Raw genomic sequence first — 18933 nt, forward strand, 5'->3', positions numbered from 1 at the left:
CACATGTGTTAACCCTTTGACATAATGATCCCAATTTAGGAATTTACAGTTAAGACACACTTTAAAAAATACAATTAAAAAACATAACCCATATACAGTAGATTGAGTAAACGACTGTTCACCACAAAATGAAGTACTATGCAGCTTTAAATAAGAAGAAAATTTCTATTATCTCATATGTAGTGATTTCCAGGATAAACAAGCTCTTTAGCGAAAAAAAAAGTTCCATAAAGTACCTATAATGCACTCCTTTTTTGGGTAAGAAAGAATGAGAAGGAATATTTAGTAAGTATTGCTTTAATTTTGAAAAAAATAAGTACAGGAAGTGAAAACCTGAAGCCATGAAATGACCACCTGCAGGGGGTGGGTGACGATGGCTTGGAAATGCATAGAAAAATACTTGCGTTCCTTGGAGAAATGCTGATTCCAGGACCAAGGCAGGGAATGTACAAGATAAGACTAGAAAGTCTCCTTGTTGCAGAAAGTAAGCAATTTCTTTTAAAGATTATAGGACTGTCTCAAAAGGATCCTGGAGCCGGCATGAATAAGCTCCACTCGCCACATGTGGAATGGCTTCCGTATCAACATGAATAAGAGCACAACACACTGCAATAAGAAAGGAGCCTAATATCTACATTGTTATTAAATAATAATAATTACAAAGTAAGGGAAAGGAAAAGCTCTTCTTTACAGACAAATACCAACTAAAGAAAGTCAAAAAATTACAGAAATTAAAATTTATTATTTTTCACCTATCATAGTAATAACAGAAATAATCAATAGGAGCTAATAATATCAGTGGATTTATGCAGAATATGATACTCATATTCTCATAAACTTCCCCCCACACATAGATCACTTATTAAAAAGAACTTGTGTAGTGAATAAACCTGAGAGATAACACCTTAGAGAAATGATCAAGCTGTATGTCACCAATAATGAAACAAACTGACGTCATATTCTGTACAGAGGACACAAAAATCACCTTTGTAGTATGACTGGCAAAAATGTTTAACTTCAGTCAAATCCTGAGAAAACCATTAGACGAATCCATATTGGGGTGCATTCTTCGATTTGGAACCATTTGAACTTAATTATCTATTTTGAGAATCTTGTTCTGTCAAGATGGTTTTCCCTTACTTCAACTAGTTGTAATAAGTTTAGTTTTGATTTATTAACAATTGGCAAAGCTTTGCTTTATTAACAGACTAAAGAGAATAACAACTAAATGTAATGTTAGTTTTAATGGAGTCTGGATCAAAAAAAGTCTATTAAGGATTGTATTTGGACAACTGGAGGAATTTGAATGTGGACTATATACTAAACAATTATATTTTTCAATGTTATATTTCCTGACTGTGATGATTTTATTATAGTAATGTAGAAGATTATCCTTGTTTTCTGAAGTACATGCTGAAATATTCGAGAAAGACAAAGCCATGTGGTAAAATGTTATTATTTGATGACTGTACTATTCCCACAACTCTTTATAGATTTGAATTTTTCAAAATAAAAAATTGGAAAAAGTAATGTAGAAACCAGATAGCGATACGAACAGAATTGCACCTTAAAAGTTTAGTTTTTAAAGTCTTTTAAAGATTAGACGATTTATAACATTTGAGTTTCTTTTGCTTTTGTTATTTGGTTTTTAAACTTTATTTCTATATTAATTGATACATTTAAATGTATTTCTTATTCTCCAAAAGTGATTTTAAAAGTTTGACATCTCAACTCAAAAGTGATTTTTAAGTAGTCTTGGAAAAAGTCCCATAGCTATTTTTGAGTTCTTTAAAAAAAAAATCACGGTAAAAATATTGAGATTTTGTTAACCCACTAACAATTGAACCAAAATACTCTCAGCTTAGCATATCTTAAAACATTTATGAGAAATGGCCTTTGACCAAAATGTAAAAATATCACTTTAAGCATCAGCAAGTCTCTCTTTTGCTTACCTCAAATGACTCACTTAATGGATAAATCGCTCATGCCCGGTTTCCTGCTGATTAGAAGTTGCTACTAGCACAATGCATAGGAGAAAAATTGCAAATGTTTCTGAGAAACCCACAGAGCGATGTTTTTCCAACTTCGCAGAACATTGCCAAAAATATCTATCTGAACCACAGGCACCTGGAATGGATATCAGAACACATCACAAAGTTTTAAATTAACATAATTTCATTTTTCACTTTATTATAGAAACTGCCCACATGTGAGGGGGTCAATTGAAGAGCACAGCTACCAAGACCATCTAAGCAGAAGGAATGTCTAGTTCGATTTGTGAATTTTTGTGCTAAGGAAGTTTATGTAAAAACCTAGAGATTGGTTATAATTCTACAGAGGTAGTGATTGAGGCAGGGTGAAGACAGAGAAGCTTTGGAGTTTTCACTATGATCCAAGAAAGGATTCACAGTGATTGCTTGGCAAACACAAAACACGACCTAGGATACTGTAAAAAGCCAACTGAAAGAGAAACAACCAACAGAAATACCTGAGTCAATATTAGAAAGGAGAGTGTAAGAGGCATGAGAAGTACAGAGGAGTTAACAAACTAAATTGAAGAAATGTGCCTATTTCCTTTGAGTATTTCAAAATTAATGCTTTATGAATTTTATGGCCTATTTAAATAAACCAAAGAAGGCTCCATGTAGATGGTAGCACGCAGTTTGCCAAAATATTCTGAAGATTTAGTTTTGTCTCATGTCTGTGTGCTTCACAATTACTCTTCTCGCTGCCATGAAAACCTTCTTCTTCTAACACGTACTCTTCCTTTAACACTCAGGCTGTGACCCTGGCATGGAAATCATCTCTGAGTAGTCTTGACTGCCCATCTAAATAATCTTATGTCACATGGTACATTCCTCTTTCACAATGTCCTGGAAGTTATCGATCCACTTGTCTGTTTGGTCCAACACTAATTCAAAAAAGGGGTTTGTGCCACTCAATTAAATCCTGTCTAAGACCCCAATAAATCTTTGTTGAATGAATGTGTAAATGAATGGGTGGACAAATGCCTCTCTATGATTGCCATACACCCGTGCCAAAAAGGCCTCAAGGGCTGATGCCACCAGTAAACACTCCAGGATCTAGGATGTATAAAGGCTTCATTGTGCTCAGGATTCTCTGCACAAGTAAGGGACATCATTCTCTCTTTCCTTTTTCACATTTCTCTTATACGGATCTCAGAATATTGCTGAGTTATGGTACCAATGCCTAACAGACATTTTAATGAAGTAGCTATTTCAAATACATTTCTTTAGTTTCCACTCCTCTGTACTCTGGCACAAGAACCTGGGATAAAGAGAAGGGGGAAGGGAAACCGTTAGGGCTAAAGGTTAATAGGATCAACACAGGCCCCAAATTGCCAATCTTCTTTAATCTTGACATATTCTCAGATTTATTTTTCTGACTCTGTCTTTCTTAGGAAGAGCTTTCACTTAGAAGCCTCATTGTATCTCATGCAAATTGGCTCCACAGCTCCTCCAATTATGACCACACATAAATGACCCTGTGTGACTACTATTTAGGTTCATATCCAAATTCTACTATCAGAAGTGGTATTATTAAATACCGTTTTTACATTCACAGTTAACAAAGTGCTAATATAAGATTCACATTTATATTTCTCCCTTCAAAATGAAAGAATATCTAAAAAGTAGGTTAGAACGTTTTTAGCAATACATAATATGGTATTTACAAAGCTTTAAATGATATTCATCCATTCATTTATTCATTCAACGAATGAGTATTAACCATCAACTTTTTACCATTAGGTTTTTAGAAGAGATTCACAGTTTGACCAAAGAAGTGGCTTAGAATGGTGGATCCAAGTGTTGACTAGCAAACAGTACACTCTAGGGAAATTCACACTGTACAGCAAAAGCTTACTGAAGTGTGAAGTAGCTAAAGGTCCCCTGCCGAGGGCCCTCTTTGGTCCTCCTTAGTTCTCAGAAATCAACAATCCTTTGTGACTGTGATCTCCATGCCATTAGTAAGGATGTTCCCTCCCATTTAGCCAGAAAAGGGTTGAGTTAAACCGTTTTTTTTGTGATCTTTGTAGTAGATTCAGCTCCAGTAAAAATTCTTATGGTATATGGAACATAGGATGGCTTTTTCTGTGGTCAAAACAGGATGTAATTGCAAGAATCACTTATTACAGGAAGAGTTTTCACACTAAGCACAAAATCCTCTCTTCCAATGAACCGTTATTCACGTAGCCCCGATTCCAGGTGCACACTCTAGACCTATTGGTTCAATACTTCCAACCCCTAAAATTCTACACCCCTTGGAAGTCAGACTGTCCTCTTGGATCTATATGAAATTGCTGTGGTGACATTTTCATGGATTCCTCTACCTCAGAGCCCCTTTTCACGAGAACTGCCTCTAGTGTGGTGTCTAACATCTTCTCAGCCCTCTTAGCAATATAAATTATAAGGAACATTCATGACGCAATAAGCTCTACTTATTATATGGGAGAGAATCAGATGAGGGTCTTACATCAGAGAAACACCATGATTTCCAATGGAAGAGTAGACATCACCATTTGGTCAATATTCCCACCACAAGGAATATTTCTTGAACCGTCCTTCACCCAGTCTCTGCTTCTCTTCTGCCCTTCTCTCTCTTTCCTTCCTCCTCTTCTCACCCACCGTTACCAGATTTCTTTACAGTGCAGAAGTGTTTTGTTCTTTATGATACAGAACAAGTAAGCATACTCTTTCTCTTACTGCTGAATGTGCCTAAACAAATTTATGAAAATATTCCTTTAATTACTAATTCGATTCTAATTAAAAGTAACTGTGGTTAAAAATAGCAATAGCCTCCCATCTCCTATTATGTAGAAAAGCTCACTGTGTAAGCAGATAAATAAAGGAACCATTCTGGTTGAACTTGGAGTTAGCCCTGAGAACTCAGCCCTCTCATCCCCAACCCCTCCCCACCCAGGGTCAAAATGAATTTCACAGAACTTCTAGGAACACTTACTTGAAAATAACTTCCTAACAGGCTGTTCCACCAGGATGTTGCATTTGCAAATCTGAAAGCTGCCGTTACATGACAGCAATGTTATCTGGGGTAAAGAGTTTAAGTGGCAACACAGTTGATTAAAAATTGGTTAAAGCTCATGATCTATTGATCTATCCAATCACACCAACACAGCCAAAGAAAAAGCCAAAACAAATCAAAAACCCCTATAATTCTTTACTGAAATGTCAATGTGAATTAGATCAAATCTCTTTGACTTGAGAAATAAGCAAACAAAATCAAAAGTTAGAGAAGAAAGTACTGAATTAAAGGTGTCTTTTTCTATGCATATATTGAATGTTTATAAAGTCTAATTAAGAATATTTAGAGTTGACTATATGGTATTTTTTTATGGTTCCTGGGAATCTCTTCTCAATACCACAAAGCATTTCTGGTTTTTGTTTGTTTCTTTGCTTACTCATTGACTCAGGCATTTCTTTTTCTTCTTCAAACAAACTTGGAAGTTTAAACCCTTTCATGATATTCATCTCTACCTCTACTGAACAGTAAAAATATTATTTGTTGAATGCTTATAACGTGATAGACACGTTATCTCCAATTTAGAAAGGCGAACAAAAGAGGCTCACAGCAATTAAATAACTTGCCATAAATCACACTCCTAGGAAGATACCAAAGGTGGAATTTGAGCCCAGTTTGAAATCCAAGCACCTAAACGTGACACAGGGAAGTGTCCATCACAGACTTGTGCCGATGCTCACTTCAGTCTATTGTTCACTGAAGTAAAACTTTATTTTTTCTCTTCCATGGTGCAAAAGAAGAAATTTTCTTTAAATATTTATTATTTAAATAAAATATTTGATTCAATCAACTTTTAAGCACCCGGACTCTGCAAAATACTGTAATTACACCGTGATGACTGGTAAAGCAAACTAAACTAAGGGTTGTTCTATTTTTTAACTGTAATCACTTTTAATTTCATCCTTACAGTAACCTTGTGAAATAGATGTTATTATCTTCCTTTAGCAGGAAGTAAACTGAGGCTTATTCACAATCACCAAAGCCTAAGGCATGCACATATTCAACTTCATAGCTACAACCAAATAATTTTCCAAAGTTGTGGTGCTAATTTATTATCCCATCAGCAGCATAAGAGTTCTAGTGGCTTCAGGTTATTTGCAACACGTGGTGTACATATCTGTCTTTCATTCTAATCATTGCAGTGTGCCTGTGGTGATATTGCGCTGCAGTTTTAATCTGGCATGAACTTATGACTAGTGAACACAAGCACCTTTCATATGCTTTTTGGACCATTTGTAGATCCTCTTTGGAAGTTTTCTTTTGCCAATTTTTGTATTAAGTCTTCTGCCTTTTTGTGATTGATTGATAAATGTTCTTTATACATTCTGCATATAAGTCCTTTTTCAGATATATGTATTATGCATGATTTCCTCTACTGAGCAGCTTGTCTTTTTCTCTCTTAATGGTATCTCTTGTTGAACAAGAATTTTTCATTTTAACAGAAGCCAGTTTACCACTTTCTTTTAATGCTCTGTTTAACAAGTCTGCCAACTCAAAGGTCATGAAGATATTCGGCTATGTCATCAAGATATTCTGCTATGTTTTCACTCAAAAACTTTATTGTTTTACCTTTCACGTTTGATTGATCTGAAATTTAATTTTGTGTATGGTGTGAGGAAGGTGTCGGTATAATTTTTCCATATGGATATCAAATTGACTCAGCACCTTCTCTATTGTTCTGCAATTATCATCTTTGTCATAAATCGTTAGACTGTAGAAGTGCAACCTGTTTTTGATTCTCTATTTCATTGGTCTCATTGGTCTATTTATGTCAACACCACCATTTCATCTTGAATTTCACATCTTCTGAGTTTATTTTTACTTCTTGAAGAATATCTTTTTAAAAATTTCTTTCAGCAAGGTTTTGTTAGTGGAAAATTCTTTGTTCTTGTCTGAAATGTTATTTTTTTCTTTATCCTAAAAGACAGCTTAGCTACCTAGATTTACAATGATATTCTCCCAGCATTTTGAACATACTATCATATTGTGGCTTCTTTTAATACTGCCAGTTTAATTGTTATCCTTTTGTAAACAATTCATTTTTCTTCTGGCCACCTTTCACACCTTCTGTCTCTATTTTATCTACTGCTGTTTCATTTCTACTTGAATTCCCAGGTGTGATTTTTCTGCCTCCAAAGTTTCCTAAATCAGAGGGTTCATGTCTTTCATTGATTCTGTAAATTTCTCAGACATTATCTTTTGAGCAGCCGCTTTTACTTTCTGTCTTCAGCTTAGGAACTTCTATGAACTGAATGTTGAACTTCTCAGTCTATTTGATTGATGTCCTAGGTTTTTTCAACATCTTTATCTCTGAATTTCTCTTTCTGACTAATATCTTCAATATGTAATACCAGTTAAATAATCATCTTATCACTATGGGTAATTTTAAAGAAAATATCTTTTTAATTCCTCAAGATCTGTTGTTTTTTCCCCCAAGACTATCTGTCTTTTGGTCTTAGTATCCTGCTCATTTTCTATTTATTTTTAAATTATTTTCTTATGATTTTTTTATCTTAAATATATTTATTTAATAGCTTCTCTCCAATATTTCTAAGATGTAACAAGATCAGGAGACTTGTGCTTTTCTTTCTGTATCTACTGATTCTGGTTCACATTGGATTGTTTCTTTATGTCATTTCTTTTCATTTTGGACTGAACTAATCTTCAGTGGGGCTTTATCTTTTGGATTTATCAACAGCTTGGGTTGAAAACAAATCTTCAATAAGATTTTGTTTATTTTAAAAGTCTCTCCAGGGGTATTATTGGAACACTTTTACGTTAATTCCTTATATATGAATGTATGTCTTTGTCTTTGTCAAGGTGTGGTCCAGTGCTCATTTCATCTGCAAGGTCCTCCTGGCCATTCTCAAGTTGATACTTTATTATAGATGCTGTTTGTATAAATAAGAGTAACTCTACTTTAATTTTACGCTAATTTACATGTAATAGTAAAAAAAAAAAAATCAAACATCGTCTACTCAGTTTCTCAGCTAAATTAGGACCACTTTCCACTCCTTTCTTTGAAAGGCCTCTGTGTTCATACAGTGTGATTAAGGGGACAGAGTGGGAGGTGTTCAGTGGAGGGTGTTTTTGTCCCCTGGATGCAGCTTATGGACTGAAATAATGAAGGACAATTATCCAGGCCAATTCTTTAATTTCTTTGTTATTCTGACATTCGATTTGAGTGGTGTGAGAAGCTAACAACTGTATTTTACCCACTCTTTTCTGTCATATAGTTATTTTGAAGGTAATTACTAGAAGAGCTAATATATACATCCATACAGGGAAATTCTCTAATTGTGTACATGAGCTTCTTTAGAAGGTTTTGTACACATATTTGAACTTTTTCATGACTTTTAGTAAACACCCCAATTTAAAACACACACACACACACACACACACACAAATTTCTCCTAGTCTCAGCCTATAACTCTGCCGGACACGTGCAGAGAGGAAAAGTCCAGTCAGTGCCAACTCAGGCACGTGGCTCATCGTGAGTCTTGCCCAACTTGGCCTGCTGGCGCAGCCTCTGAGGTGCATGCAACTCTCACGGTGCTCAAAAGCTAAAATCTTATTTTACGTCTTCCCTGAATTTCTGCGACTCGCATGGTGCTCAAAAGCTAAAATCTTATTTTACGTTTTCCCTGAATTTCAGCAGGGCTTTTAATCCTCTCCTGGGAGGAGATTTAAGAAAGAGAGATGTGCTCCTAAAACAATTTAAGCAAATTGTAAAACGGAGTTGAGCGCATGAATTTAGAATAGTTTCAACCTTCAGAAAGGGCAGAGGGCTTAACCATTTTCTGAGCTAATAGAAAGAAAATTTCCCACATGAAGCTGTACCACACGCTGAACAATCTCAGGGATGGGCAAAATTTCTGATCTACGGTTTTCCCTGAATTCACTGGTGACATCCCACTTTGAGTCTTACAATCTCTCTTCTAGACCGTAAGCTATTTAAGGGAAAGACTTCCTTATTCATCTTTAAGTCCTCAGCCCCAGACTTAATGCTGGCACCTGTCACTCGGTGAATATTTTCTGAATTAATTATTCCATATTTTTTATAATCATCTCTTGATTCTTGGAAGCCCCCAGTAAAGGAAAGAATTGTCCCACTGGTGAGTGCTCTTAACCACTTCTGGTTTGGTGCTGCCTGCTTTGAATTCATTTTTATTCAAATGAACTCTTAAAATTTTGAATATGCCTCATTTTATCTTTCAACAGTTTTGGTGTCAGAAGAGGAAACCAAAGGAGATGCCCAGTGGACCCCAGGCATGGTGAGCAACAAGGAGTAGGTTCCTGTTGAGCCCCTGGAGCTCACCACTTTCCCATTGCCCCTGGAGGTCATGGGTAAGTCCCTCGCAGGTCCTGGATCCTACTTTCACAGTTTTTTTGTTATAAGCTTTCAGACATTATTTGAGGTTTTTTTTTTCTGGACCGGGTATAGAAACTGGCTGGAGTCAGACCAGATCCAATTTAAAAACCAGACGAGGTCCAGGGTCAGACAGGGTCCTGTTTAGAAACCAGACTGGGTTTGGGGTCAGACTGGGTCCAACTTAAACTAGACTGGGTCCAGTGAGAAGCCTCAGGTGGGTAAAATTTAGTTTTAAGACTAAACAAGTAAGTTAACCTTATCAAAGATAATCTTGAATTACAGTGGCCACAGTGGAGAACTTTTAACCATCTTAGATCACCTTATCCATTTTTGAGGTGCCCGAGAGAAAAAGGGGTCTCGGCCAGGCACTCACTATACAGGGAAAATTATTCTCCCTCTGCTGCAGTTTCTGGAAACCAGGATGAGACCTAGTGGGACACCCCACTTGGTCCTATGCCTACAGATGGCATCCTGGGAAAACTGGCAGAAGCTGCCAAAGGATGAGAATTCTTACCAAAGTCAGCTCTCCCAATCTCTGTGGTGCCCGCTGGAGAGAGGAAGGTAATATTTTATGTCGTCCCTTCCTTTCCAAATTCAGATTGGCAGGAAAAACATCGGTTATCAATCCTTTCTCTCCAAAGGACAGCTTTTGCCTTCTTATTTGTCTCATTTTGTGTCCTGAGAATTTGGCCTGGCAACTGTCAGGTTGGGGGCCCGAAAAATATGAACAGACAGAGATGTGAGTCGCACCCCATTTGTGGCTAGAAATGGCCATACAGAAGTGTGGGTTGTACTCCGTTTGCAGCTAGAGTCCTACTGACTTTTGCTAGCTCTCAGGAGAATTGTCCAAGTCTTTCTTTTGGTTATCTTTGGGAGTGGCTCTAGATCTTGGGAGGATAGTATCTTTTGCATTTTCTTTAAGATGCCTCTTGTCCCCACAGGATTGTTCAATACTGTCAGGAATATTTACTGTTTCTCCTGGCTGAAATCTGATGGGATATTTTCAAGGATTTTTTTTTTTTTTAAAGAGCTTTATGGTCAGAAGTTGACCATACTGTAAGCTGATATTCAGAGCCTGATAGGTAGAATAAAAGTATTATATTTAATGCTGGTAACTCTAAAGACCTGACTATTTTAACTAAACCAACAAACTTAAACTAGTTTTTATTTACTGAAGATTATCCTGGATCACATGAACTTGACAAACTTTTGGGTTAGTTTCAATATTTCTGAGAGTATACTTGATTTATATAAATGTTTGTTTGTCTTTAAGCTAACTAAATAGAGTTCTTTACAAATTAATTTTGGCCATATATCATCCAGAAGTAGAAAATATCACACACCTATAACATACATATAGACACACAAAAACATCCAGACAGATGCAGAGATCTTATAGATTTTCTTTTAAAATTTGAGCCATAAGACAGGTACAGTAATGCAAAACTCACTGGCTCATAAAAGAACAGTAGGATCCAAACTGGGTTCCCGGCTGAAAGAATAGGTTAAGGTTACCTGCTCAGATGGCTAAAGCTTTTACTAATATTTGTGGAAAAGAGTCCTGTAAGTCTCCAAAGACAGGAAATTTTTGATTTGTCAATACTGCAAAGATCATCATATCTATTTAAAATTTAAAAATAAATAGCTGCCCACAGTGCTAAAGACCTACAGTAAGAATTGTACTTATAAAGATAAAAGTTAATATAGAGAAATACACATTAATTAGGCTTATGACATTCTAATAATCAGAATCATAACGTGAGTAAGTTGAAAATAAATATAACATGGGAAATTTTTTTATGTTTTTCTTTCAAGCATATAATTTTTTTAAAAATTATGAGCACTTTCTTTCAAAACAGAAAATCCGGTGCTTTTCTTAAAATTAGGGTGAAGGTAGGGAGAAATGACTTAATGGGAAGTAAAAGAAAGAGTCATGTTATACAGAAGATTACCTCGGTAACAATAAACTTACCGCAGGTCAGACTTTTAAATAATTGCCTGCCTGTTACTCTACAAATGCTGTCTCACAAAGTGGGCTGAAGAAATTGAGTAATTTTACTGCAGAAATTTGAAAATGATAGCATAAAGCTTTCTGGTCCTAGTGGTGATTTGCCTGTATACATAACCCTACTGCATATAAGCAGAGGAAATAAACCATTATTTTTTCCTTTCTGTTTAATAATTTACTGGTAAGTATCCTGCATAGCTATATTTAAACATATGATTTAAAATTACATATATCTTCAGAATTATGCCAGGTATTTAAGTTTTTTGACACATAGAGCGATATTTGTAAGGAAATTACAGGTAAGATTAGAAGGTAAATAATAGAAATAAAGTAGCTTTGTTTTACAAAAAAATCAAAATTTATCATATTTTATAAATATTTTGCTTTATTTATTTATTTTATGGCACAGGTAGAGAATAAAAAATAGGACATATAATAAGAAAATGTAAAAGAAATAAACCAAAAATTGGTTTTATTGGTTATATTTAGAAAAATATAGTGAATCTCCTCTTTTAGTTGTGAACATTGATTTTGGTGTGAATTTGATCACATTCAAATCTTTCCACCCAATGCTTCTGCATACATTATAACTAATATTCATGTTTTCAATCATAGTGCAATGATTGAAATTTATTCAATTTCATATATTTCAGTACTTCAAATGATTGAATTTATGTGTTTTCAATCATAATGCAATGTTCCTGCTAGCATATTAATCACTTGAGGACAGATGCATTGTGTATCTTTAGTGCTTTGTTCCCACCCTTAGAACAGGGCCTAAGATAGATATTTGTTCTGTAGAAAGATGTAGGAAATGATTCCTTTTCTGGAGACATCGATGCCAATAGACTTAAGATCAATGTTAGATCATTAGATTCATTTGATTCATTAGATCATTAGATTCATTCAACCGAATAGATTGTTAAATCAAGACCAAATGAGATTTCTGAAACAAGAATGATGACAATATCAACGTTATCATCATCATCATGACCAATTACTATAAGAAACATTTATAAAGTGTAATATACATTCCACACATTTTCATTAGCCATTTTCAAACATCGTTGCATTTTAGCCTTGCAAAAAGTATTATACTTATTTTATATAAGGGAAAATTGTAACTCTGACCTTACCCGAAAGTCATTCAGTAGGCAAAGATAAAATCTAGCAATCACATCCAGATCTGTTTCACTCAAAAGTTTTGCTCTTTCTTTTCTACCATATTCTTTCTCAATTTCGATACATTTATCACCAGCCACATTTACATTATTGCATAGTACACATATTGATAGACGATTATGCAACTCTAACACTGTTCAACAGCTTTATTTTAACTTTTTTTAATTTCAATATAAAAATTTTCAAACATACAAAATATATAACAAAATCAACATTAAGCTTCAACACCAAATTTTTTATGATTGTTTCATCTATTCTCTCCTGTTTTTCTTTTATATTTGTCTGCTGATTTATTTTAAAACAAATCCCAGACACCGTGTCATTTCTTCTCTAAATGTTTCAGATAACATCTAAAAATAAATAAATGGAGACCTTATGACATAACCACAATGGCATTTCCACAGTTAACAAAATTAGAAATAATCCCTTACTATCATTTAATGCTCAGTCTATTTTCAAATTCTCCCTATTGTCAAAAAAAAGTCATTATACAGTTGGATTATCAAAATCAGGGTTTAAACATAGTCCACTCACTACATATCATTGTTATATTTTTCCAATCCTTTAATCAGAACAGACTCAATCTCCTTTTTTTTAATTTAATGCAATAGAGTTGTTGAAGAAACTGGATCAGTTGTATTGGAAAATGCCCTACATTCTGAACATGTTAATTGCTTTCGCCCTCATATGTTCTATTGATGAGAACTTAGATGTAAAGGCTTATATAGATTGAAGTTCAATTTGTTTGTGAGTAGAGGGAGAGAGATTATTTCATGCCTGGTGCTGTGTATTTCATATCACATCACCTTATAGGCGCATAAAGTCTGTCTGTCTCAATCTTAGAGATGCCAATGTTGACTAGTGGGATGATTAGATAAAGAAAGATAAAAATGAAACAAAACATTGTGGATAAAATATTTGATTAAAAATGTACTAATTCACTATTCTCAAAATTGAAAATTAGTTATTAAAGAGAAAAAAAGTCAAACATTTACCTTGCTTCTCCAATGTAAACTATTTTTAAGGTACTCAGGCTGAGTGAATGAGGAGGAGTTATTCTACAAAACCACTAAGAGCAGCTCACTAGTGAAAAGTAGCAGGGTAGTAGTAGGGGCTTTCAGTCCAAATCCCCTCATAACTGTTTTTAATATGTTATATACATCAAGTTTATGAATTACCATGAATTCATCCAAATTTTATAGACTTTTATAGAGTAATTAGCTTGAAATTCAGGAAAACTTTAACACAAAGTTGTTCAAAATCAAATATGTAATCCTATTTCTCTTTCTATCACCTCCAAAATTGCATCCTAGATACATATTTTTACATATTCAACTGCACATATACATGTATTTTTTTTTTTAGGAAGATTAGCCCTGAGCTAATGTCCGCCACCAATCCTCCTCTTTTTGCTGAGGAAGACTGGCCCTGAGCTAACATCTATGCCCACCTTCCTCTACTTTATATGTGGGACGCCTACCACAGTATGGCTTGCCAAGCAGTGCCATGTCCACACCCAGGATCCGAACCGGCGAACCCCGGGCCGCCAAAGCAGAACATGCGAACTTAACAGCTGCACCCCAGGGCTGGCCCCTACATGTATTTATTTTTGAATGATCATATAAGTTAATTTATAAATCTTTCAAATAGTTTTTTTCACTTTTTTATCCGTGTACAACAAATATAATTGTAAAGCTAAATACGTGAAGTAATGCTAAAGCTACATGTCTAAAAAGGGCATCTCCCAAAGTTAGAAGCAAAAGATGCTAGAACATGACCATTTCGTAAGATGATTATTCCTTTATTGCAATCCTCCATCTCCTCTCAGAACTCAGAGTCATTATTAATGAATATACCTGTAGCCTCAATCTCTATGACTAAGATAGTCATATCCCCCCTAGTCTAATTCAATTTCACACACAAAGTACTCTTTTCAAGAATATATGCCAGCAACTTTTGCCGTGCACAACCCCTTAAAGAGCAAGTCTATTATTAATATCCCCCTATTAAATTCACCATCTGTAGATTATCTGTAAATCCCACCAGAAATAGTAATAACTATATGTTAAGAAGAGTTTATTTAGATTCACAAGAGAAGCTTGAAGTCCTCAATTTTATATTTAATATATTAACTTCTTTCTATGCTGAAATACCGTGGGCTCCCTGAGACAGAATCTTTCTAACACATCACGGATCTCCAGGGCTTGCCGTAGATTAAGGATTCAATACATATTTGAGGAATAAAAGCATTTTTAAAATAGAAGAAATTCTTACTTGTCTTCAAAGACTGAAATTATGTATTAACCATGGTTGCCTTTCAGAGGCAAATGTTTAAGCCAATGTTCCTTTGATTTGGTCCTTGTGCAAGGCCAGCCTCTCCAGCAAAGATAGAGCTTTCAATGCAACATAGTTGGGTTGTCTGTTCTTATACGACAATTTTCACAGGAATTAAGTGTGAGTTCTGCCTGAACTATCTGGATGAGACGATTGGACACTGGAAACTTTTACACACATCGGATGTTCACACATATCCTTGCTTTACTTTGCCAACACAGAATCAAGTATCTGTTGCAATAGTTTTTTTATTTATGTCTATTCTATTGTCCATTCTTACCTATCAAATAAGAAATAGATCAATTATTTTTCTGTGGTTTTAATGAGGTTTAACATGATTTCAAATGTATAAGCTATTTTATTTCTTCTTTATGTACATTTGTTATTTATATTTGATAAATAAATGAAAATCAATAGCATATATTGGAGTATATGAGGAAGCCATTTGGTTTAAAACTAACTCAGCCTGACCTTGTTTTTCCAAAAGGGCCTCACATGGCCTGTTGAACATGCATTGTACATCTGCTTTAAACATTTACTATGTCCCACAGACAAGAACGATGCCCCTAAAGATAGGGATGTAGTCCCCTCCTATATCAACATTTCTTTACAGATTAAGCATCTCTTCCCGGGAACCAAGGATTAATTACTGACCTGCTGTGCTCACCCTGTGACCACTGACCTGCTAACCACCGACCTGCTGTGCCAGCTCAGCATCTCATGACTGTAGTAAAAGAGATATTCCTATCACATGTGATGGATGTTCTTTGTTCCAAGATGGCGGACAACGACTCTGTACACCTCACTTCTTTGGTGCCCATTCTTCCTTGGGGAAGGAAGGCCCCAGGCTAGTTCTCAGATCTGGCTCATAATAAACTCACACCAATTTTGATTTATAGATAGATTATGGATTATTTGTATTGACATATCATTGATTCATAGAAGTTGTTTAGTAATTACAGGAATTATTCAATGTATTACTTTATATTTTCAATTTGTGTAATCTCCTACCTGTAATTAAAGAGAATTTTATTTCCTTCTATAATTAACTAAATCTACTTTCTAGTTTATTTGTAGATTTCATAAAGAAAGTATTAAAGAATAATAATGTAGCTTTTTTACAGACTCTCAAAGAATAATTCTAGGATTCACTATTAAGTATAATATAGATTTTTGATTAAAGATAGGCATTATGCATTATTTAAATATCCTATTTCTGGTATTTTAAGAGTTTTAATTTGTAAACCATCAAGATTGAGTATTAAATTTGGGGTATCTTCTTAAATGATGATATGATAGACTTTTTTTCTCTCTCAATATGATATATATGTATTCATTATATTTCAGACAAACGAGCTATATTTGAATTTCCCTGAGATAAATTCTGCTTGGTAGAGATAGTTGATTACTTTTAGGAATTATTTACTTTACTTATATGTAATTTAGTATTTTCTCAGTTGTATTTAATATAAAAGAAGATCCATAACGCATGTGTGTGTGTGTCTGCTTGCCAGTATTAAGCGTTAGAAATATTTTCCTTTTGGGGTTTTTTTGTAATAATGAAGACATATTCTAATGTTTGCCACTTGGAAAGGTGGATGTGTTCTCACAGAACCCCCCATATCACCATTTTCCTGGGTACTTCAAGTCTTCTTTCAAATATTAAACAAAAAAAAATTTGATGGTCATAGTTCAAAGTCACAATGTCTATCTAGTAAGCATTTACCTGGTGTGCATCTTCAGGATTTAGTCTTGCCCTCATTGCTTAATTCCCTGATTATGATGCATCAAATATTTTACTGGAAAATTTGATAATTTTGGGGGGGAGAGTTGTCTAAAGTCATTACGAAAATTTACAGTTCCCAGGGAACCCAGCTCTGATATCGTAGTTGAGGACAGAAAGCCACAGTTCTCCAGCCTGTTTCCTCCTTGGCTGTTTCTGTACCGGAAGTGGTCATAGCCCAGGTGGAGGCAGAAAGAGGCAGCAGAGTTATGAAGTGGGGGAGGCAGAACCACCTGAGGCTTCACATGTCAGTCTGAGAGTGAGAATATCCGTGTAACGTATTGTTCAAACCACGCAATTACAAGCGAAAGAGAATGTTGGAAACAATTAACATCATATAATTCTGAAATATTATTTACTGAATATCCTATGAAATAGTTCTATATCAAAACTTTTCAAAACTAAAAGTCTTTCTGAAAATATATATCCATATACAATAAAGCAATTTTTAAAAACTATGTTGACTATCTGATATTAATAACTAAAATAAGCAAAATAATTTTAGTAATGTCACATACTCTAACCACTTTTCTTAACCACGTCTGTCTCTCATAGCATGTTATTGATATATTTCAGGATAAAAGGATTTTTTCCAATAGTCTTTTCTATACAATGTTTTCCAAAGTTGCCATTTATTAATAATAATTTAAAGTTTTTGACAACTCCAATTGACTTTTCTCTGTGTATTATAATATTATTATATTGTTTTTTATTAAGATATGATTGACATATAACAGTATATTAGTTTCAGGTGTACAACATAAGGATTTGATATTTGTATATATTGTGAAATGATCACCACAGGAAGTCTAATCAACATCCATCACCTCACATAGTTAAAAGATTTTTTTTCTTGTGATGAGAGCTTTTAAGATCTACTCTCTAAGCAACTTTTAAAGATACAGTCCAGTATTATTGCAATGCAGTATTATTAACCATAGCCACCATGCTGCATATTACATCCCCAGGACTTATTCACTTCATTATTATTTTATATATAGCTGGGAGTTTGTACCTTTTGACCCCCTTCACCCATTTTACCTACCCTCACCCCCCAGATTGATTATTATTATTATTCAGTGACAAAGGTCCAAATGTTAATTTCTTTTCTCACATAAGACATTATCATGATTCTCTTATTTTATTTATATTTGTTCTTAATCACATTCAGGTTGGCATTGTGGGGGATCAGAATTTGCTACCCCAAAGCGTGTCTCATTGGCTTGATTATTTTTAAGAACAAAAGGCTCAGAAAAACACTTTGAGCTTCCCCATAAAAGAATTTAAGATAAAAGGTCTGTTCCAGGAAGGAGCTATCACCATAGATAACCATAGTATAATATGAACCAGGTGGGGTAGACAGGGAGGAGCCTGGCAAGGCCCATTTAATCAAAGTTCTACCCATGTCCCACTGTCTCTGCGTGGTATGCAAACATTTACCAAACATTTGCTTTTTCATCTCCATGTGAATCGCCTTCCTCCCTTTGAAGTCTCAAATCACTACCCCCAATACCCTCCTTTGTCTTTAACTAAAGATGGCATTTGAGGTGGTGGCTTCAGCCATTTTGATGAGTTACTCAGTTTTCCTGGGTTTTTCCCATGTATGCATGTTATTAAACTTTGTTCAATTTTCCCTTGTTATTCTGTTTCAGGTCAATGTAATTCTTTAACTCTTACACCAGCCGGAAGAAGCTAGAAGGTAGAGGAATAGTTCCACCTTCCCTACAGGATCATTATGAAAATACTTAAATTATGAGAATTTACTGTCATGTTATTAAAGTTTGTTGTTCTCACCGCTTCAGTGGCCCAGATTCGTTTCCCAGTCGCAGAACCACAACACCCACCTGTCAGTAGCCATGCTGTGGTGGCGGCTCACATAGAAGAACTAGAAGAACTTACAACTAGGGTATACAACCATGCACTTGGGCTTTGGGGAGGGAAAAAAAGAGGAAGATTGGCAACAGATGTTAGCACAGGGCAAATCTTTCCATGAAAAAAAAAAGGTCAACACAAAATACAGAAAAGAATTATAACACTGCATGTAAGCTTTCTTTTCATTTATTTTCTCTGATGAACTTCATGCTAATAGAATAATTAAAAATTATCCAGCTAAGTCCTCTTCCTGCACTAGAAATACGCATTTACAGAAAGAGGAACATAGAAGAAATCTCCCTTCCCATTTGCCATTCTCTCCTT

At 34.9% G+C, this 18933-nt stretch overlaps 1 long non-coding RNA gene across 3 annotated transcripts in view; it reads left to right on the forward strand.

Annotated features, from left to right (window-relative positions):
- LOC139084999 (uncharacterized) overlaps positions 1-17195 on the forward strand; it is a 426452-nt gene extending 409257 nt beyond the window's left edge. The window contains exons 7-8 of one of the 3 annotated variants that reach the window (XR_011542937.1): positions 9280-9405; positions 15568-17195. This is a non-coding gene — a long non-coding RNA (uncharacterized lncRNA). The remainder of the gene's footprint in view (positions 1-9279; positions 9406-15567) is intronic. The other 2 variants (XR_011542938.1, XR_011542939.1) reach the window with 2 other exon arrangements.
- The last annotated feature ends 1738 nt before the right edge of the window (positions 17196-18933 follow it).

This window comes from Equus przewalskii, chromosome 8 (assembly GCF_037783145.1).
Source record: "Equus przewalskii isolate Varuska chromosome 8, EquPr2, whole genome shotgun sequence".
In the NCBI taxonomy this organism is placed as follows: domain Eukaryota; kingdom Metazoa; phylum Chordata; class Mammalia; order Perissodactyla; family Equidae; genus Equus; species Equus przewalskii.